Raw genomic sequence first — 22961 nt, forward strand, 5'->3', positions numbered from 1 at the left:
GTACATTCTGTCGAGTAGGGCCAGGGCCTCTGTATATGAGCCGCTACAATTAAGTTGATCAAGCTCACCCTTGTGTGCAGTAGGCTGAGTTTCTGCTCCTCCATAGTTTCTGTAGAGCTTGCTTCAGCCAGGTAGGCATTAAAACATCGGAGCCAGTGTGAAAAGATTTATTTTGCCTCTGCATCCTGTGGGTCGAGTTCCAGTCGATCAGGTTTGAGGGCTGATTCCATGGTCATTCCTTACTGTTTCTTAAGACGATTAAATTGATGAGACCGTCAATTCACGCGACATGTGGTTAGAAGCGAACAGTGGTTTTAATCATCTTACAACTGAGCCTGCCTGTGACGAGATGAACTCTAGATGAACTGGCAGGCAGGCTCACAACAGCAACCTTTATACTTCCGGTTAGGGGGAGGAGCCATGGGTGGAGCCATGGGCGGAGCCAAGGGTAGAGCCCAGTACAAGCTCCTCATCTCACCCTATAGGTAGAGCCGCGCAACTACACATGATCTAGTACAAGGTACAGGCTCAACACATGTTGTACAATACAGTGTGGATTATTAGTGTCTATAATTCACCACAGTACCAAAGAATGTCAAGCCAAGAAATGTATAGCCAAGATATACAGCCAGACCATTGACACAGAAAATGAGCAGACATTCAACACAGTGAACATCAAAGAATTTGTAGGCATTGGGGTACCAATAGAAACCCTTACCACCATCCAGAATTTTGCCCAAAGATGCAGGCGCAGCATCATCAGCATGCAAAACTGGATTCTGTTGAAGGTTCAAACACGCTTCCACTTTGCACACTGAAATGTTTGTATCTACAACTGTGGTAAGTGATGGTTCAACCAACCACTGCCTAACTTACCACCTATGATGGCTCAACGATCCTATCCCTGGGATCCATTGGACTCAGGTGATCCTTGTCACTGCAGATATTTCATGCTGTGAGAACGACAGGGCAAGTCATTGCAGGCGTACCAGCATGCAAGGACTGTACTTGGACAGCACGGTTGCACAGTGGACAGCACGGTAGCACAGTGGTTAGCACTGTTGCTTCACAGCGCCAGGATCCCAGGTTCGATTCCCGGCTTGGGTCACTGTCTGTGCGGAGTTTGCATGCTCTTCCCAAGTCTGCGTGGGTTTCCTCCGGGGGCTCCGGTTTCCCCCACACGTCCCAAAAGCTGCGCTGTTCGGTGAATTGGACATTCTGAATTCTCCCTCTGTGTACCCGAACATGCGCCCGAATGTGGCGACTAGGGACTTTTCACAGTAACTTCATTGCAGTGTTAATGTAAGCCTACTTGTGACAATAATAAAGATTATTATTATTCATGGTATCGTCAAGACAATGGCAAAGACTGCAGACCACAAGGAGCACCAGTGGAAACCCCATGCTAATGTTGCGAGATGATTGTCTAACTCTGAAACACGGATCATCAGCTTACAGGCCACATGGCACAATTTCAACTGAATGTGTATAGTCATTCTGAATGTGCACACTTCGTCACACTGCTGAACCAATGCGGAACTACTATTCAGTAGCCAAGTGCAGACACCACTCCCCATTCAATACTCCCAGGAGCATGTGATGCATTCTTTGTGAAAAAGGGTAAGATGAAAGATACCCATGAACAACATGCAGATATTGAATTACTCAACCTGAACTTCAGGCCGTGTGTTTGAGTAAAACACCCAACTAATTATAGAATCTACACTGCAGAAGGAGGCCATTCGGCCTATCGGGTCTGCACTGGCCCTTGGAAAGAGCACCCTACCCAAGCACACACCTCCACACTATCCCTGTAACCTAGTAACCCCACCTAACCTTTTTTGGACACTAAGGGCAATTTATCATAGCCAATCCACCTAACCTGCACATCTTTGGACTGTGGGAGGAAACCGGAGCACCCGGAGGAAACCCATGAAGACACAGGGAGAAAATGTAGACTCCACACAGACAGTGACCCAAGCCGGGAATCGAATTTGGGACCTTCGAGCTGTGAAGCAACTGTACTAACTACTGTGCTACCGTGCTGCCCATGGTAGCTGGGATCCATCATTTATCATTAGCATATGCCCAGAACTCAATCTTATCAAGTATGAACATCAAATGGCACGACAGTGTAACAAAATAGATGCCAAATCAGAACACCACAAACAGAAACACCAAACAGCCCGAATGCAGCAAGAACACTGTCCAGGCCTCAACAGAAATAAAGCACTCCTAACCAGCATTCTGCAACCATACAGCAATCTCTAGTAAAGATCGCAATAACTAAGTCTCGATGAGTATTATTTCTTTGTATAATGGTTTATTCTGATACAATGTTATTTTATTTTGCTGTAATGTAAATAGTTTGATTCTTTAAAGGTCAACTTTTAGTTAGAAAAAAGGAGGTGTTGTGATGTGAGGTACATGTACCTTCAAGGTGAATACCTCAAACTGCTGTCAATCACTATTATCTTGATAGCATGTAATGTACTTGTCCCATGACTTGTACATATTCTACAAACAGTAGCAGTAGAAGTCGAATGTATATACTTGGCCTGCTAGTTAACATTGTATGTATATAATCATATCTTCAAATAGAGAAACCACATTAGTGTTTCACCAATCCTTGCCATGTGATTGGTGGATTTACATTGAATAGAAGAATGTAACACATGGTGGAAGGGATCAGCTCTAAACCCAGTGTCATGTACACTCAATGTTGGAGCCAGACTCCACCAAATTTCTAGCCATGGATTGGAGGCTATCTGGTAGGAATGGTACCACGCACCTCAGTGTGCAGTGCTACCAGTGATTTTCTGCCAACAGGGTTTTCACCCAGAGGCCCTTGCAGGAAAACTTTGCCTGCAATTTTTCTGCCTTGGGAGTTCACACATACGTTGTCCTATCCCTAACCTTGCAGCAGGTGATTCATGTCCAGCGAATCACCATGTGCTGATCCTGATGCTCCATCAGCTGTAAATTCTATGCAGTGTCAATAACCTCTCATATTTGAGAGTGTAAGATCCTGTGACAGTGCTTCCTCTTCGCTGTTCTGGGTTACATCTTCACGACTATTTGGAGGCTGATCAAACATCAACTCTTGACCACCTGAAAGCAGAAAGCATAAGGGAGCGTTGGGGCTGGAGAGGTGGGAAGGAAAGCAAGACATCAATGGTAATACCATCTACAGTTTATATTTCATGTTACCTTTCAGAATGTGGGTCAAGCGTAAGTAGAAAGGATGAATAAGATAGCAATTTATTGTCATTCACTGTAGACTCAGCAGCACTGGATGCCACTGGCTCTGTTGAATCTATCCCAATTATTCTTTGAACCATATCCTTGAGGACCCTGAGGCAATGTAGGTGTGCTAATCCTCTGGCTTTCCCTCCTACTCTGGGCTATCTTCTCCTGCAAGAGAAGGTAGAATGCTGGTGATTGTATGTCAATGTACTTGGGTCATGTGCCTGCTCAATGGCTGTGTTAAGGGCAAATCTGATGGCAAATGCATATTTGTTCAAATCCCAGAAGGGAAACATGAAACAACTACCCTCAACTCTGTTTGCAATTTGTACAGTATGGGGAGACCGATTTAGAAGAAAGCAGGTTTGTGATGCAGAGCGAGGCCAGCAGCACGGTTTCAATTCCCATACCAGCGGAAGTTATTCATGAAGGCCTCGCCCTCTTAACCTCATCCCTTGCCTGAGGTGTGGTGATCCTCAGGTTAAATCACCACCTGTCAGCTCTCCCCCTCAAAGGGGAAAGCAGCCTATGGTCATCTGGGAATATGGTGACTTTACCTTAAGTGTGGGGGAGCGGGTGGTTTGAATAGAAGAATATGTCCTTGACCCCTTGTGATCGTTTTATCAAAGTAAGTGTTTATGAAGAAATAGAAAGAAACAATAAAGTAAAGTAGAAGTGCACTTAACTAAGACAATGGCTTTATGCAGTATCACTGTTTCAAATAATTACAAATAATCTTAACTACTTTCAGAGCTAAATCTCCCCAATTTGTTCCACAACATTTTCAGGATTTTAAGATCTACAATAATAGATAACTTTTACTGCACATGCTTTTACATCTATTGGAGTTGCTTCTGAAGTTAACCAGCAGTTTGTTTTCAAAGCGGACTTCCTGCACACACTGCGTGCTGAGTGTTGAACAGCTTTTCCTGCTGTCGCCTGACTTCTAAAGCAGCTCCTCTGTATTGGTTTCGCTATCCTTAAATAGTTTTTTGTTATCTTTGATCTCTCCATTATCTTACCTAGTTTCTTTAGAACTGCAATCTCCCAGACTTAATTACCTTTATCTCTTTATTTTTGCTTTTAGATTTGCAAAGAAAATTAAACTCCCTTCATTCACCTTCCCTATGACACTTTTCGTTCATATCTTGCATATATTATCCTTTGAATCCTAACAACCTATTCAGATCGATTCATGTTCTGTACACATTCTTCTTAAATTGCCTCAGGTAAACATCAGTTTCTAATGTTGCTAGTCTCATTAACATACCAAATGCACAAATTAGATTCACACAGTCACCCTGTCCCTGGCCTTAATTATCTTGCTCATATATTCCCACAGTTTAAAATATATGACCAGAATGTGTAGCCCTCTGGGATGGCCACTTACAATAAGAAACATGGACGGTCGCAAAGCATAACAGGAAAAATGGCCAATGCTGTACTTTTCTTTGTTCTTTGTAAGATTCAGGCAGGCTCAGAGCCTGAATGTATATTTGTAAGCGAAGAATCTAGACAGCATCGAAACCCCCAACCGATCAGTATTTTGGTGGCCCATCTCCGTAACACAAAAGATTGACACTTGAGCAACCGATACAATCATAGACATTTCGGCGCCACTCCCTGTACTCAGGAAGCATCAACAACAGGGTCAATGACCACTTTGGACAAGCCCGGCCATCAAGGTACCCGCCCCTTTATTGGCTCAGATCAAATACAGCGATCAAGAACTACCCAATTAATGGGGTCCAAACCGAAGGACCGCCCAAAAGAGCACGAAAGCCCCCCAGGATAAAGAGAGAGGCCACCATGTGGTCTCTGCACCCAAAAATGTAAGTAACCACAATCATAAACATCGGTGTTCTTTAGAAATGTTTTTGTTATTCCCATTTTCTTTTTGAATTTGCTGTGAGTTTACATTTAAAAAAATATTGGTGGACAATGGAATTCTGCTTGTTTAGAACACAGTGAACTATTGTGGGATATCTACCCTCAGCGGGCAGGTGGTTGTATACTAGAACTTGCCAGAGGACAGAAACCAGTCTTATATACTGCAGTTGTATGGAGCAATATAATCAAATAGTAATGGGACATATGTTCTGAGGCCAACAGTTTTAAATGTTGAGACATTCACTTCTGTTGCCTGTCAGGACCCTTGGGGGGTTCTTACCACATGCGCAGTAATTACCTCTGAAGTTTAAACTTCGAATGGGCAGATTTACGCGGCATGGACTGTGGACAGCACGGTAGCATAGTTGTTAGCACAGTTGCTTCACAGCTCTAGGGTCCCAGATTCGATTCCCAGCTGGGTCACTGTCTGTGCATAGTCTGCACGTTCTCCCCGTGTCTGCTTGGGTTTCCGCCGGGTGCTCCGGTTTCCTCCCACAGTCCAAAGATGTGCGGGTTAGGTGTATTGGCCATGCTAAATTGCCCTTAGTGTCTAAAAAGGTTAAGTGGGGGTTACTGGGTTACAGGGATAGGGCAGATAGGTGAGCTTGAGTAGGGTGCTCTTTGTAAGGGCCTGTGCAGACTCGATGGGCCAAATGGCCTCCTTCTGCACTGTAAATTCTATGACTCCTCGAAAATGACCTCAGCTACAGAGTCTTGGGCCCATTTAACAGAACACCAACTCTGATATTGTTCCGCTGTTAATTTCTGATGTAGGCCAGTGATTAACAGTGTTGCCCACTTCACCACCACCCACATACGATGCACCTCTACACCCCGCCCGCTAAACTGTCCTCACCTTGACTGCTCTAAACCTCCATCCCTCCTTACTACCCTCACACTACCACAATTCCCCCCCCCCCCATAACACCCCCAGACTGCCCTCAGCTATCCCTGACTCCGTTTGACTGTCCCAATTGCCCATACCTCCCTAACTCCATCCCCGCAGATTCCCACATCCTATCCATAACTGCTCTCAGATATCTCCATGACTGCCCCCATCCATCCTTGATCCAACTGCTCTCAAAGTCTTTAAAAGTTTCTGAAATCAGCATTTGGTGTAAAAGGGAATGTGGCCTTTCAACTGCTCCTCTTCACCATTGCTCTCTGCAGAGGCTTTTGCTAAATGATCACTGCTACAGGCAGGACAAGAAAACACAGCTGTAAGGATGGAAACAACAAGGCCAGAATCATCTTCTTGGCCAATGATGGTTGCTTCAACATCACCGCTGACCAGAAAATCTGGGTCAAGATTTTTTAAAAGTTATTTCGTCAGTCAGGGTATCATTGGTAGGCCAAACAGCTTCTTAAATAGCCACAGTCTATCTGATGTAGGTAGACCCACAGCGTTGTTTGCGTTAAGAATGGGGAAATGAGGGCAGCACGGTGGCCTAGTGGTTAGCACAACCGCCTCACGGCGCTGAGGTCCCAGGTTCGATCCCGGCTCTGGGTCACTGTCCGTGTGGAGTTTTCACGTTCTCCCCGTGTCTGCGTGGATTTCGCCCCCACAACCCAAAATAAAATGTGCAGAGTAGGTGGATTGGCCACCCTAAATTGCCCCTTAATTGGAAAAAATAATTGGGTAATCTAAATTTTAAAAAAAAGAATGGGGAAATGAACATGAAAGAATGAAACTGGGATAAAATAAAATTGTTATGTTCTCAATTTGCTGCAAAGAGAAAGGATATGAGGGTGCCACACACTTGGGTTTCTTCCTACACAATGCAAGGTTTATTCAGGAGATGTTTCTCATACAATCTTAAAATGCAGAACTAAAGCCCATGCAAACACTCAGTTAATGTCACTAGAGATCGCGTGACGTTCCACCAGTGTTTATTTATGTGACCAGGGGAAACAATGGGATTTAGAAGAGGTGACTTCAAAGTAGAGAGATATGGGAATTAGCATGTACATGCGAAAAGCTGGATCCACAGGGTGGGTAACATCAAAAAGAAAGCGTGATTTATCCATAGCACAACAACTGGAGGGACACAACAGCATCGACTACCATCATAGCCACACTCAGCTGCAGAAAACAGTCTCCCCTGAAAACACGGTATCGCGAAACAGAAGTTTAGTTAAAATACAAAACTCAAGCTGAGAAAATTATGGGCCTGACCTTACCAAATGGGAACAAAGTTCCAGAGCAAGTGCATTTAGCCGCATGTTTCCCGGTGCTCATAGCACCGTGAAACATAACGAGTCGGGTAGATCCTTGGACAGGAGTCTCCCGGCATCTACCAGCCACATTTCACCAGAGCATGCTGACATCCTACGTCTTTGCTGAAACTGAAGATGGTTTTTCCAAATGTAGACAAATAACCTGGGTGTGGTAACTATCTGCTGGATTTAACTCATAGACTTATATAATACTGGATGTTGTTTGGGAAAAGGGGTGTCTCAGAATTAAGGACACACAAGTAGTTGGAAACAAAGAGGTAACTTCATAAGACATTTGTGTGTGTATAGTCATCACTGTAGTTAAGTTACTGTTGTAGTGTATTATCGTTCTGCTTCTCATATGTTTTTCTTTAAGTTAATAAATATTCTTTATTAATTGATCACAAAGGGCAGCACGGTGGCACAGTGGTTAGCATTGCTGCCTACAGCGCTGAGGACCCGGGTTCGAATCCCGGCTCTGGGTCACTGTCCGTGAGGAGTTTGCACATTCTCCCTGTGTCTGCGTGGGTTTCACCCCCACAACCCAAAAGATGTGCAGGATAGGTGGATTGGCCATGCTAAATTGCCCCTTAATTGGAAAAAATAATTGGGTACTCTAAATTTATTTTAAAAAAAGAGAAAAAAATAAATAAATAAATAAATTAATTGATCACAAAATAACTAGACTATTCCCACCTGGTTTGCATACCTTTCCTCACAATATACCAAATTGAAAATATGCACCAGTAAGAACCGATGTTCCATGTTATCCTTCTGTGTTTTGGGATACCTTTGCATTTAACATCATTGGGTCCTTTTCATTTGGAAGATTTTGGCCCAGAGAAGGTGAAAGAATGGCAGTATAGTTCCAAATCAGGATGTGATTTGAAGGGGAACACTTTGGTGGTGGTGCTCTCATGTGTCTGTTTTCCTTAGAAGTTGTAAGTTTTGAAGGTGCTCTCTTGGTGAGTTGCTGCAGTGCATCCTATGCTTCACACTGCTGCCACTGTGTGTTGATGGTGGATGGACTGAAGGTTTAAGGTAGTGGGGCAACAATCAAGCTGCCTGATTTGTCGCGGATGTTATTGGGCTTCTTAAGTGTTGTTGGAGCAATGTTCATCCATACAAATGGGAGCATTCTACCACACTCCATATAGTTGTAGTTGGTAAAATTATGTAAAATTCCCAGCCCCTACTCTTGTAATGGGTCAAACAATTAAATTTCTCACTGGCTGGACTAATATATCCTGGAAGCTTTTTAGTGCACTTTAGTGATTTGGTTTGAGGTTGTGAATTGCGTTAATTGGGAAAGGGCAGGGAATGGGTTTACATGGGCAGCCCTTTCAGAAAGTTACCACAGACTTGACGAGTGAAATGCCTTTCAATATTCTGTGAATCAATGGTTGAAATATGGCGAGATACTCAAAACGTTAGGGGCGTGAGCACATTGTTTCATGCATTTAAGAAAAGTACAGCTCCATATTAACGTTTTAATCAAATAACACATCAAGGAGTTTTATATGAATGAATTATTCAATTTAGTACCAAAGGAAATTCAGTTCCTGCAGAGCTGAAACTACAATATCCAATGTTAGAAATAAAAGAAGTAATATATTTATATGGAATATAATTATTCAACCTTTTAACTAAGTTTATAATCCATTCATTTCAAGCAGGATTGCACCTTTCTTAAAATAGAATAAGGAAGGATTTCAGTCGATCATTGAAATGATTATGGGAGTCTTATGGGGTCCATAAGAATGAACAGAATAATTCTTATATATTTGAAACAAAATATAGAAAGCCTGTACAACTTCACCCTTAAATGTTTTTAATTGGACAGACAGTTTTCCTACTCTAGGATCCTTGGGTTGTTAATAGAGTCATAGAGGTTTACAGCATGGAAGCAGGCCCTTCGGCCCAACTTGTCCATGCTACCCAGTTTTTAACCACTAAACTAGTCCCAACGGCCCATATCCCTCTATACCCATCATACCCATATAACTGTCTTGATGTGTTGGCTTGTGTAGGCTTGAGAGATTAACAGACACTTCCAACACAGTTGAAGGTTCAACTCAATTTTATTAACTACTTCTAACTAACTAACACACGATGACTGTGGGTCTAAATAATGCTAACTTGAACCAGAGACCTAAGCCTTGTCAGAACCAGTTGATTCTCTCAGCACATGTTGTGAGTCCGTGCTGGACTGAATAAGTTCCTGTCACACTCAGAGGCAGCACCCAGAATGAGCGGGAACCGTGGTGCCCTCTGCCTTTATAGTGTGTGTATTCTAACTGGTGATTGGCTGCGGTGTTTGTACACGTTGATTGGTCCCTGTGTGTGTCCATCAGTGTGTGTCTGCACCATGATATTTTGGTATATATTATGGCATGTCCAAATGCTTTTTAAAAGACAGAATTGTACCTGCCTCTACCACTGCCTCTGGCAGCTCATTCCAGATACTCACCACGCTCCGTGTGAAAAAAGTCCCCCTCTAGACCCTTTTTTTATCTCTCCCCTCTCACCTTAAAGCTATGCCCTTTAGTTTTAGACTCCCCTACCTTTGGTAGAAAACATTGACTTTATCTGTGGCTCTCATTATTTTGTAAACGTTTATAAGTTCACCCCTAAGCCTCCTATGCTCCAGGGAAAAAAGTCCCAGTGTATCCAGTCTCTCCTTATAATTCAGACCATCAAATCCAGGTAACAGCCAAGCAAATATTTTCTGCATTCTTTCTAGTTTAATAATATCCTTTCTATAATAAGGTGCCAGAACTGTACACAGTATTCCAAGTGTGGCCTTACTTCAATAAGATCCCAACTCCTGTATTCAATATTCTGACCAATGAAACCAACCATGCCGAACGCCTTCTTCACCACCCTGTCCACCTATGACTCCACTTTCAAGGAGCTATGATAAATTACAGATTTATTGATTTCCTGATTGCTTCATTGATTTATTTGGGACCCTTAAAAATTGATGCAGTATAATTTTTCAATTCAGTACTGAGACAGAAAATGGAATGTCCACAAAGCCAAATTCATGGCTTCAGATAAAAATATGAGAATTGCTGCCCAAAGCTAATATTGCTTCAAAATTAGTTTCATAAGGCCTTCGAAATGAATAGACCATTGTTCCACAATACATTTTGCAATAAAAATGTATCAAAGCGTCTGACCCACAGCGCCACATTTCTGCCCCGACTGGCCGGCGGGATTCTCTGTTACGCAGGCCGGTCAATGGGGTTTACCATTGTGGGGCAGCCCAACGCCATCGGGAAACCTCCGGGTGCCGGCATAATAGAGAATGATGTCGGCAGAGAATCCCGGCCATTACCTTTGTAGAAATGGCATACATGGCAGATGCACGTAGACATTTAATTAATTTGTTGGACATTAGTGAATTTTAAGTAATGACCAATGCCTGTATAACAAATCATGTTCTAAATGACAGACAGTTATTTGAATGAATCAGAAAGCCTCAGCTGAGAATTAGAACCAATGAAAGTAAAGAAAGGGCTAAACCGTAGATAAAGGGCGGGATTCTCCGGTATCCGGCAAGTGGGCCGCACCGGCGCCAAAGAGTGGCGTGAACCACTCCGGCGTTGAGCTGCCCGGAAGGTGTGGACTCCTCCGCACCTTCGGGGGCTAGGCCGGCGCAGGAGTGATTGGCGCCGCGCCAACCGGCGCCAAAGGGCCTCAGCCGGCCGGCGCGAGTTGGCACATGCGGAGGAGCGCCAGCATGTTCTCAGAACCACTGCCGTGATTCCTGCGCATGCGCCGGGGGTTTCTTCTCCGCGCCGGCCATGATGGAGCTTTACAGAGGCTGGCTTGGAGAAAAAGAGTGTCCCCACGGCACAGGCCCGCCTGCAGATCGGTGGGCCCCGATCGCGGGCCAGGCCACTGTGGTCCCCCCCCCATGGCCAGATCCCCCCGCACTCCCCTCGAGGACTCTGCAGGCCGCCCGCAGAGCCACGTCCCGCCGGTAAGAACCTTGTGTAATTTATGCCGGCTGGACAGCCGAAAACGGGTGGATGCTCGACCCATCATGGAGCAGAGAATTGCCAGGGTGACGCTGCCAATGGCCCCCGACTGGCGCGATTCCCGCCCCCGCCAAAAAAACGGCGCCAGAGAATTTGGCAGCCGGTGTCGGGATTCACGCTGCCCACCGGCGAATCCCCGGCCCGGCGGTGGGTCGGAGAATCCCGCCCAAATATTCCCTGAAGAATGTGATCCGTTAGACTGATTCAAAAGAAGAATTTTAGCCTTCCGAGATACTTGAAGCATTTGTGAAAATTACTTTTAAAAAGCCTTCTGTTGAAATAACTTTTCTTTTGTAAATCTGGAGTGACTTTTATTTTGAAGCTTTTTGCTTTCACTCTTCGGTATCTCAAAGACTTTTCCATGTACTCTCAAAAGTTTTTCGATTTAATTTTGTGCAAATTTACCAAGTGAATTATTGAAAATAATGATTGCTTGACCACCTCAAACCGGACTGAGAACCTTATCCTTAGTAAAAGATAATAGAATCCTTCAAGATATGCACCTGTACTCCGAGATCACTTTGTTCTATAACGCACCCCAAAACCCTACCGTAACTGAATAAGTCCTGCCCCGACTTGATCTTCCAAAATGCATCACCTCACATTTATCTAAATTAAACTCCGCCTGCCAGTCATCGGCCCAGTGACCCAATTGAGCAAGGTTCTGTTGCAATGCAGTCATAGATAACCTTCTTCACTGTCCACTATGCCGCCGTAAAAAGTCTTACAACACCAGGTTAAAGTCCAACAAGTCCAACAGACCTGATGAAGGAGCTGCACTCCGAAAGCTAGTGATTCTAGCTGGAGGCCTCCGAATTTCTCATCCAAATCATTGATATAAATAACAAATAACAGTGGACCCAGTACTGATCCCTGAGGTACACCGCTGGTCACAGGCCTCCAGTTTGAAAAACACCCCTCTACAACCACCCTTTGTTTCTGTCATCAAGCCAATTTTGTATCCAACTGGCTACCTCACCCTAGATCCCGCGAGGTTCAACATTATACAACAATCTACCTTGTCAAAGGCCTTACCAAAATCCATGTAGACAATGTTTTCTGCCCTCATCTACCTTCTTGGTTACGCCTTCAAAAAACTCAATCAAATTTGTGAGACGTGATTTTCCACTCACAAAGCCATGCTGACTGTCCCTAATCAGTCCTTGCCTCTCTAAATGCCTGTAGATCATGTCTCTCAAAATACCTGATAACAACTTACCCACCACAGACATTAGGCTCACTGGTATGTAGTTCCCAGGCTTTTCCCTGCGGCCCCTCTCAAACAATGGCACAACATTTGCTACCTTCCAATCTTTAGACGCCTCACCTGTGGCTGTCAACTGATTGAAATATCTTTGCTAGGGGACCCGCAATTTCCTCCCTAGCCTCCCATCGTGTCCTGGGATACATTTCATCTGGTCCCGGGGATTTATCTACCTTGATGCACCTTAAGACTTCCAGCACTTCCTTCTCTGTAATATGTACACTCCTATGACATCATTATTTATTTCTCCAAATTCTCTAACATCCTGCCTTTTTCAACAATAAATACCAATGTGAAATATTCATTTAGGATCTCACCTATCCTTTGTGGATCCACACATAGATGACCTTGTAGATGCTTAAGAGGCCCTACTTTCTCCCTGGTTACTCTTTTGCCCTTTATGTATTTGTAGAAGCTCTTTGGATTCTCCTTTGCCTTATTTGCCAAAGTAATCTCATGTCCCCTTTTTGCCCTCCTGATTTCTCTCTTAACTCCACTCCGACAACCTCTATACGCTTCAAGATATCCACGTGATCCCAACTTCCTGTGCATGTCATATGCCTCCTTCTTCTTTTTGACCAGGACCTCAATATCCCAAGTCATCCAGGGTTCCCTACTTCTACCAGCCTTGTCTTTCACTCCAAAGGAATGTGCTTGCCCTGAACCCTGGTTAACATACTTTTGAAAGCTTCCCACTTACAAGCCATCCCTTTGCTTGCCAATAGATTCTCCCAATCAACTTTTGAAAGTTCCTGTCCAATACTATCAAAATTGGCCTTGCCCCAAATTAGGATTTAATTTTTAATCATTCTCCATAGCTATCTTAAAACAAATTGAATTATGGTCACTGGTCCCAAAGTGATCCCTCACTAACACTTCTGTGACCTGCCCTTCCTTATTTCCCAAGTTGAGGTCAAGATTTGCCCTTCTCTAGTCGGGCCATCCACATACAGAGTGAAAAATACCTCCTGAATACATTCAACAAATCTTTCTCCATCCAAGCCTCTAATGCTATGGTTGTCCCAGTCAATGTTGGGGAAGTTAAATTCCACACTGATTACCACCCTATTTTTCTTGCAGCTATCTGTAATCTCCTTACGTATTTGCTCCTGAATTTCCCGCTGACTATTTTGGGGCCTGTAGTACAATCCTATCAAAGTGATCTCTCCCTACTTATTTTTCAGTTCTACCCATATAGACTCAGTGAGAGAACCCTCGGATATATCCCCTCTCAGTACTGTCATGGTATTCTCCCTAATCACCCCCCTCCTCTCAGTCCCCACTTTGCTTTCCTCTGACTTCCTGCACCGGTTCCCACCCCCCTGCAACATTAGTTTAAACCCTCCACAACAGCACTAGCAAACACTCCCCCTAGGTCCTGCCCAGCTGCAGACCGTCTGGTTTGTATTGGTCCCACCTCGCCCAGAGCCGGTTCCAATGTCCCAGGAATTTGAACCATTTCTCAGGCTATGTATTCATCTGCACTTTCTGTGTCATGTTGATCTCTAGTTTCTTGGCACTAGTTCAAATGCTGAATAATGTAGTTTAATTTTCACTTCATTCATTTAATTAACACCTCAGTTCCTGATTTCAGTAAAACAAGGATTCACATAGTCGAACGTGGAAACATTTTCTGAAGCAAACTGCTTCCTTTTCCCAAAATATGGAGCTGTACAAATTTGAGATAATTATTTATCTAATTAATTCTACTTTTCACTCTTACAACTCTATCAAGTGTCTACATTCAAGCAATGGCAGCTCAGAGTTACAGAGCTAGAGTTGGAGCTGTGGGAATTTGTTATGGGAAATTGCTTTGGATAACCTTGGATCTCATGGGCTCTAACTGTTTACACTAACCTTCCACGTGGGACCTTGACAGAGGCCAGTTGAAGTTGATGTAAACCATATCAACGGTGCCACCCACATTAACTGTGCCACCCTTGGGGAGGCACGGCAGTGCAGTGGTCAGCACTGCTGCTTCATGGCGCTGAGGACCCGGGTTTGATCCTGGGTGAGATTCACCCCAACAATCCAAAGATGTACAGTGTCAGTGGACTGGCCAAGCTAAATTGCCCCTTAATTGGAAAAAAAAAGAATTGGGCACTTTAAATTTTAAAAAAATGTGCCACATTAAAATATTTAGTTACCATTTCCAAAACCTCAATTAAATTAGATAGAATCTCCCACCAACAAATCCGGGCTGACTATACCTGATCAAACCTGCTTTTCCAAATGCTGATTAATCCTGTCCCTCAGAATTCTTGCCCACTGACACTTCGACCACTTGCCGAGCTTCATTTCCAAGGATTAGGGTGACCACTGCTCCATCCCTAGTAGGTCTATCAACATAAAAGCACAAAAACGCTTCCTTTCACACTGAGGCAATTCCAGTTAATATTGGCAAAGTTAAAATCCCCTCCTGATATAATCCTATGCCTTTCACATCTCTGTAATATCAATTTCCACCGACTATTGGGAGCCTTGTAGTAAAATCCCAGAAAAGTGATCGGCCCCTTTTTTGTTTCTAAGCTCCACCAATATGGCCTCATTTGAAGAGCCTTCCAAGATATCCTCCATCATTACTGCAGTGGTGGTCACTTTTATCAATAAAGCAATGCCCCTCCTCTCTTATATTCCCCTATTATGCCTGAAACCTCTTATCCTTGGAATGTTGAGTAGCCAGTCCTGCCATTCTTTCAACCATGTCTCGGTGATTACAACAATATTATGGGTGGGATTCTCCAATAATGGGGCTATGCCCCCACGCCCGTGAGAAAATGGGAGCAAATCACTCTGGACTTTCTCTCTTAAAGGAGAATCCAGCTGAATATCCTTCAGGACCCAGCTTGCAGATTCTTGCCTGTCTCAACTACTGTTTAAACTGCCAGCCTTTGTAATTTCTTCTACCCTGTTCGCAGTGAGTTAATGCAATGTCTTGGGATCAGCTGCATGTGATCTGTCTCCAGTCAAATCTTTAACAATACTATTTTGAAAGAGACTGCTAATCTGTCTACAGAGGGATTTAACCTCAGTGTATTGAGAGCACAGCTTCTTATCTGTTCACCCTAATCTAAAACCCCAAATGTAAAAAGCAATGCCTAACACCTGTCTGGAGGGACAGGTAATATTGACGAAGCAGAGGGGCTACAGAAGGACTTGGACTGACGAGGAGAGTGGGAAAAGAAGTGGCAGATGGAATACAATGTGGAAAAGTCTGAGGTTGTGCATTTGGAAGGAAGATTGGACGCAGACTATTTTCTAAATGGGGAAATCAGACGCAGAAAGGGACTTCGGAATGCTTATTCAAGATTCTCTTAAGGTTAACGTGCAGGTTCAGTTGGCAGTTAGGAAAGCAAATGCAATGTTAGCATTGATGTCGAGAAGGCGAGAATACAAGACCAGGGATGTACTACTGAGGCTATATAATGAAATGAAATGAAATAAGGCCCTATTTGGAGTATTGTGAGCAGTATATGTCATAATATCCACTCATGTATATAATGAGATGCAGACAGGCAGTGATTGACACACAGGATAACCAATGAACACAAAACACAGAACAACTAATCACCAGACAGGACACCACCACTATAAAGCTCACAGGGCATTAAGACTCCCGCTCTCTCGGGACCCAGATACTGAAACAGTCAGAGTGCACAAGTTAGTGAGCACTATTACCATGCGGTAGCTAGTAAGTCTGGTCAAGCCAGTAAGAGGTCATCAGTTAGATTAGTAGAGTGTCAACCCACAGCTGAACATGTACAGCAGTCCACTAGTTAAATAAAACAGTGTTGGATCATCTCCTGTGTCAGAAGTCTGTTTCTAGCTTCGCTGCATCCAGTTGCAGTCAACGTCGAACCAACCTGCCTAACACATCAGTATCTAAGAAAGGATGTGCTGGCCTTGGCAAGGGTCCAGAGGAAGTTCACAAGAATTATCACTGGAATGAAGAGCTTGTCATATGAGGAGCTGTTGTGGACTCTGGGTAAAAGCAAATTACTGCGGATGCTGGAATCTGAAACCAAAGAGTAAATGCTGGAAAATCTCAGCAGCACTGGCAGCATCTGTAGGGAGATAAAAGAGCTAACATTTTGAGTACAGATGACCCTTTGTCAAAACTCGTCTGTACACATTGGAGTTTAGAAGGATGAGAGGGGATCTTATTGAAACTTACAGGATACTGAGAGGCCTAGATCGAATGAACATGGAGAGGATGTTTCCACAATAGGTAAAACGACAACCAGAGGGCAGAGCCGCAGTCTAAAGGGACAATCCTTATGGTGGAACAGTTGAGGAACAGTGGAGAATCTTCCAAGCAATATTTCACAGTGCTCAGCCAAGGTTTGTACCAACAAAAAGGAAGGACGGTAGAAAGAGGGAAAATCGACCGTGGATATCTAAGGAAATAAGGGAGAGTATCAAATTGAAGGAAAAAGCATACAAAGTGGCAAAGATTAGTGGGAGACTAGAGGACTGGGAAATCTTTAGAGGGCAACAGAAAGCTACTAAAAAAGCTATAAAGAAGAGTAAGATAGATTATGAGAGTAAACTTGCTCAGAATATAAAAACAGAGAGTAAAAGTTTCTACAAATATATAAAACAAAAAAGAGTGGCTAAGGTAAATATTAGTCCTTTAGAGGATGAAAATGGAGTTTTAATAATGGGAGATGAAGAAATGGCTGAGGAACTGAACAGATTTTTTGGGTAGGTCTTCACAGTGGAAGACACAAATAACATGCCAGTGACTGATAGAAATGAAGCTATGACAGGTGAGGTCCTTGAGATGATTGTCATCACTAAGGCGGTAGTGATGGGCAAGCTAATGGGGCTAAAGGTAGACAAGTCTTCTGGCCCTGATGGAATGTATCCCAGAGTGCTAAAAGAGATGGCTAGGGAAATTGCAAATGCACTAGTGATAATTTACCAAAATTCACTAGACTCTGGGGTGGTCCGGCAGATTGGAAATTAGCAAACATGACACCACTGTTTAAAAAAGGAGATAGGCAGAGAGTGGGTAATTATAGGCTAGTGAGCTTAACTTTGGTAGTGGGGAAGATGCTGGAATCTATCATCAAGGAAGAAATAGCGAGGCATCTGGATAGAAATTGTCCCATTGGGCAGACGCAGCATGGGTTCATAAAGGGAAGGTCGTGCCTAACAAATTTAGTGGAATTTTTTGAGGACATTACCAGTGCAGTAGATAACGGGGAGCCAATGGATGTGGTATATCTGGATTTCCAGAAAACCTTTGACAAGGTGCCACACAAAAGGTTGCTGCATAAGATAAAGATGCATGGCATTAAGGGTAAAATAGTAGCATGGATAGAGGATTGGTTAATTAATAGAAAGCAAAGAGTGGGGATTCATGGGTGTTTCTCTGGTTGGCAATCAGTAGCTAGTGGTGTACCTCAGGGATCAGTGTTGGGCCCACAATTGTTCACAATTTACATCGATAATGTGGAGTTGGGACCAAGGGCAATGTGTCCAAGTTTGCAGTGACACTAAGATGAGTGGTAAAGTGAAAAGTGCAGAGGATACTGTAAGTCTGCAGAGGGATTTGGATTGGTTAAGTGAATGGGCTAGGGTCCGGCAGATGGAATACAATGCTGACAAATGTGAGGTTATCCATTTTGGTAGGAATAACAGCAAACAGGATTATTATTTAAATGATAAAATATTAAAACATGCTGCTGTGCAGAGAGACCTGGGTGTGCTAGTGCATGAGTCGCAAAAAGTTGGTTTACAGGTGCAACAGGTGATTAAGAAGGCAAATGGAATTTTGTCCTTCATTGCTAGAGGGATGGAGTTTAAGACTAGGGAGGTTATGCTGCAATTGTATAAGGTGTTAGTGAGGCCACACCTGGAGTATTGTGTTCAGTTTTGATCTCCTTACTTGAGAAAGGACGTACTGGCACTGGAGGGTGTGCAGAGGAGATTCACTAGGTTAATCCCAGAGCTGAAGGGGTTGGATTACAAGGAGAGGTTGAGCAGACTGGGACTGTACTCGTTGGAATTTAGAAGGATGAGGGAGGATCTTATAGAAACATATAACATTATGAAGGCAATAGATAGGATAGATGCGGGCAGGTTGTTTCCACTGGCGGGTGAAAGCAGAACTAGGGGGCATAGCCTCACAATAAGGGGAAGTAGATTTAGGACTGAGTTTAGGAGGAACTTCTTCAACCAAAGAGTTGTGAATCTATGGAATTCCTTGCCCAGTGAAGCAGTAGAGGCTCCTTCATTAAATGTTTTTAAGATAAAGATAGATAGTTTTCTGAAGAATAAAGGGATTAAGGGTTATGGTGTTTGGGCCGGAAAGTGGAGCTGAGTCCACAAAAGATCAGCCATGATCTCATTGAATGGCAGAGCAGGCCCGAGGGGCCAGATGGCCTACTCCTGCTCCTAGTTCTTATGTTCTATAGTGCCCTCCCTCAGCACAGCTGTGATATCCTCTCTGACCAGTTATGCAACTCCTCACCCCTTTTACCTTCCTCTTTTTCCCACCTGAAGCATCGATATCCTGGGATATTCAGTTGCCAACCATGTCCTTCCCTCAACCAAGTCTCAGTAATAGCAATAACATCATACTCCCAGGTACTAATCCAAGCCCTAAGTTCATCTGCCTTACCTACTACACTTCTTGCATTAAAACAAATGCACCTCAGACCACCAGTCCCTTTGCGTTCATCAAACATTTCCAATATCTTCAATATTTCCATGGACGCAGCCTGCCTCTGCAGCTGGTGCGCGAGCATGCGGTTCGCCTTCTCCCCATACTCATTGCACCCCCCTTGTCCTACGCAGTTTCCCTACCACCCGCCCTGTTGTCAGCCTGTCAAACTGCCCCTGCAACCTTTTGCTCCTCGCCAATCCCTCCACGGTGGGCACCCTCGAATATTCTCTGTCCATCTCCACTATCTCACTCACTAGACGGTCATGTTCCTCCCTCCTTTCCCTATCCGCACGGGCCTTTAACTAATTAATTTCCCCACAGACCCTTGCCTTCAGTGCTTCCCAAAAAATAGTAGCCGACACTTCCACATTCTGATTCAACTCCACATACTCCTTAATCGCCGCCCGGACCATATCACAAAAACCTCCATCCGCCAACAACCCCCGAGTCAAACCTCCACCCCGGCCTCTGCTCTCGACCCGATCTACACCGAATCTCCAGCCAGTGGGGCGCATGGTCCAAGATAACTACCCCTGCAAACTCTGCCCCCTCCACCCCAACCAAAATCTCCCGACTCACTACAAAGTAATCAATCCTCAAATACACCTTATAGATGTGTGAAATGAAGGAATACTCCCTTCCCCCTGGGTTCTGAAAGTGCCATGGATCCACCATACCCATCCTCTCCATACACCTCCCAGCTCCCTTGCCATTTGTACCCTGCCCATCGACCTGGGGCTTGACCTATCCATCCTCGGCTCTAGGACACAGTTAAAATCTCCTCCCATGATCAACTGGTGTCTGGCCAAATCCGGAATCACTGCCAGCAATCCTCTCACAAAAACCCACACCATCCCAATTTGGAACCTACACATTTGCAACATCACCGGTGCGTCTTCCGATGCCCCACTCACAATCATATATCTCCCACCCGCATACCTCAACTCCTTCGCACTCATAAATCCCATGTTTTCGCTCATTAAAATCGCCACACCACTTGATTTCGAATCAAACCCCGAGTGAAAAATCTGCCTGACCCACTCCTTTCGTACCCTAACCTGGTCCTTCAAACGGAGGTGCGTTTCCTGCAGAAAGACCACCCCCGCTTTCAAGCTCCTGAGGTATGTGAACACCCACGAGCTTTTAACCGGCCTATTCAGTCCCCGGACATTCCATGTTACCAGCCTTACCAACGGCTTATGCCTCCAATCCCCTCTACCGTCTGTCACCTTTCCCACTTAACTCCAACCCCTTTAATTTCACCTGTACCTCGCCCTCCCAGATGGCCACTTTCACTGCCCGTGACCATGTCATCTTTCACTCCCTGCCATGTCGCAACACTCTCCCCCCCCCCCTTTTCCCCCTCCCCCAGCTACCCCTCTCGGCCTCCCCCCCCCCCCCCCCCCCCCCCCCCCCCACCACCACCTTACTTCCGTTCACTAGCATAACCTGCTAGTGCAGCAGCCCCTGCCCAAAGGCATTTACCAATGACCTCTTCCTCCCCCCCCCCACCCCCCTCCCACACCGCCACTCCTCAGCACAAGGAGAAAGACTCCCTGTTGACCTTACCCTCCCCCACCCAAACAAAGACTTTTCCTCAACTCCAGACAGCCTTCTCCAAAAGCAACCAAACAAATGTTAAACATAAAACAGGAAACAGGAAGGGGGACGAGAACATCCATCTCCACAGAAACGTTCCACCTCTCACAATCCCAATAGTAACCAGCAAACCCCCCCGCAAAAAAAAAATGAACATTCCCCAATTCCTACCTCCACTTCAAACATGCTCCCGACCATTACAAAGTGTCAGCACCCCGGTTCCCAAGCATTGGCCGCTCAGTTCTTCCCCAGTTTATGCTCCTTAATGAGGTCTTCGGCCCCTTCTGGGGTCTCTGAACGTCACCCATAATTTCTCCAGGTAGACCACTCCAAATCTGATCTGCCGCTGTTACAGCACCGCCTTGGCCTTGTTGAAGCTTGCCTGTCGCTTTGCCAACTCGGCTCCAATGTCCTGATAAATTCAGACTCTGTTCCCCTTCCAGTCACAGGTACGCTTTTCCCTGGCCCGCCGTAAAATTTTCTCTTACTCTTCAAATTTGTGGAGTCTCACGATCGCCACCCGCGGCGGCTCCCCAGCTCCAGACTTCTGCCTCAGGGACCTAGGCGCTCGGTTCACTTCAGGCGCCTTACCAGCACCCCTTCTGCCAACAGCCCCGCCAGCATCTTCGAGACGACCTCATGGCACTCACACCTTCCACTCCTTCAGGCAGGCCCACTATTCGCAGGTCCTGCCTTCTCGAGACATTCTCCTGCTCCACCTTTGCCTTCAATGTTGTACAGAGGTCTCCTAGGAGCCCCACCTCCGCCTCCAGACTCACCACATGATCGCTGTGGTCCGAGATCACTCCTTCAATCTCCCGAATCTGTGACCCCTGCACCTCCAATCACTTCTCCACCCGTCCCAAAGAACTCTTTGGGGGTATCACCGCTTCTTCAATGGCCTTTGCGAGATATTTTCGCAGTTGTTCCCTTGCTGCTGGAATTCAGCTTTAATAAAGGCCATCAAGTCAAGTTGAAGCCTATCAGCAGCTTGCATTGGCCCTTCCCCCGCCTGCATCCTTGAAGAGGCTTTTGTTTTTGTTGCAGCACCAGCAAAATCTCTCATTGTTTTATGCCAGGTCTGGTAACCAAGAGACATACCATTCCTGGGGATAAGTGCTCCTCCAACATTCACCTGCGTCTTTTCCTCAAAATTCATCGAAATTCCACACCGTATTGGTTAAAAAGAGTTATTTTCTGTAACCTTGGGCAGGAGCTGCCTTGTATGTGACCACTTACTCCATGGTCCACACCAGAAGTCAGGACAATGCCAATTTTACACATCTTTGGATTGTGGGAGGAAACCAGAACACACCGAGGAAACCCACACAGACACGGGGAGAACGTGCAGACTCCGCACAGATAGTGACCCAAGCCGGGAATCGATCCTGGGACCCTGGAGCTGTGAAGCAACTGTGCTAACCACTGTGCTACCGTGCTGTTGCACTGATGAAGCAAAGGAGAGGGGTGTTATGTATCTGGGAATGCATTCTTGCTGATTTCCATTCTTGCTGGGCAACACGGTAACATAGTGATTAGCACAGTTGCTTCACAGATCCAGAGTCCCAGGTTCGATTCTCGGCTTGGGTGACTGTGCAGAGTCTGTACGCTCTCCAGTGTGTGCGTGGCTTTCCTCTGAGTGCTCCAGTTTCCTCCCATAGTCCAAAGATGTGCAGGTTAGGTGGATTGGCCATGCTAAATTATCCTTTGTGTTCAAAAAGGTTAGGTGGGTTACTGGGTTATGGGGATAGGGTGGAGATGTGGGCTTGGGTAGGGTGTTCTTTCCAAGGGCTGGTGCCGACAGTGGGCTGAATGGCCTCCTTCTGCATTGCAAATTCTATGAGTCACGTGATGTTTATTGACATCAGCATGGTGTTTGCTTGGGCTTTAAGAGATCACCATCTTTATTGTATGAGCAAAACCCAGAGTAAACCTCTCATTGTGTTTTACGAGAATCCAGATTGTGTGCATCTTCATATCTTTTGTCTTTGCAGAAAGAAAGAAATATAACAATCTCCATGAACTG

The sequence above is a fragment of the Scyliorhinus canicula genome, chromosome 8 (assembly GCF_902713615.1).
Source record: "Scyliorhinus canicula chromosome 8, sScyCan1.1, whole genome shotgun sequence".
In the NCBI taxonomy this organism is placed as follows: domain Eukaryota; kingdom Metazoa; phylum Chordata; class Chondrichthyes; order Carcharhiniformes; family Scyliorhinidae; genus Scyliorhinus; species Scyliorhinus canicula.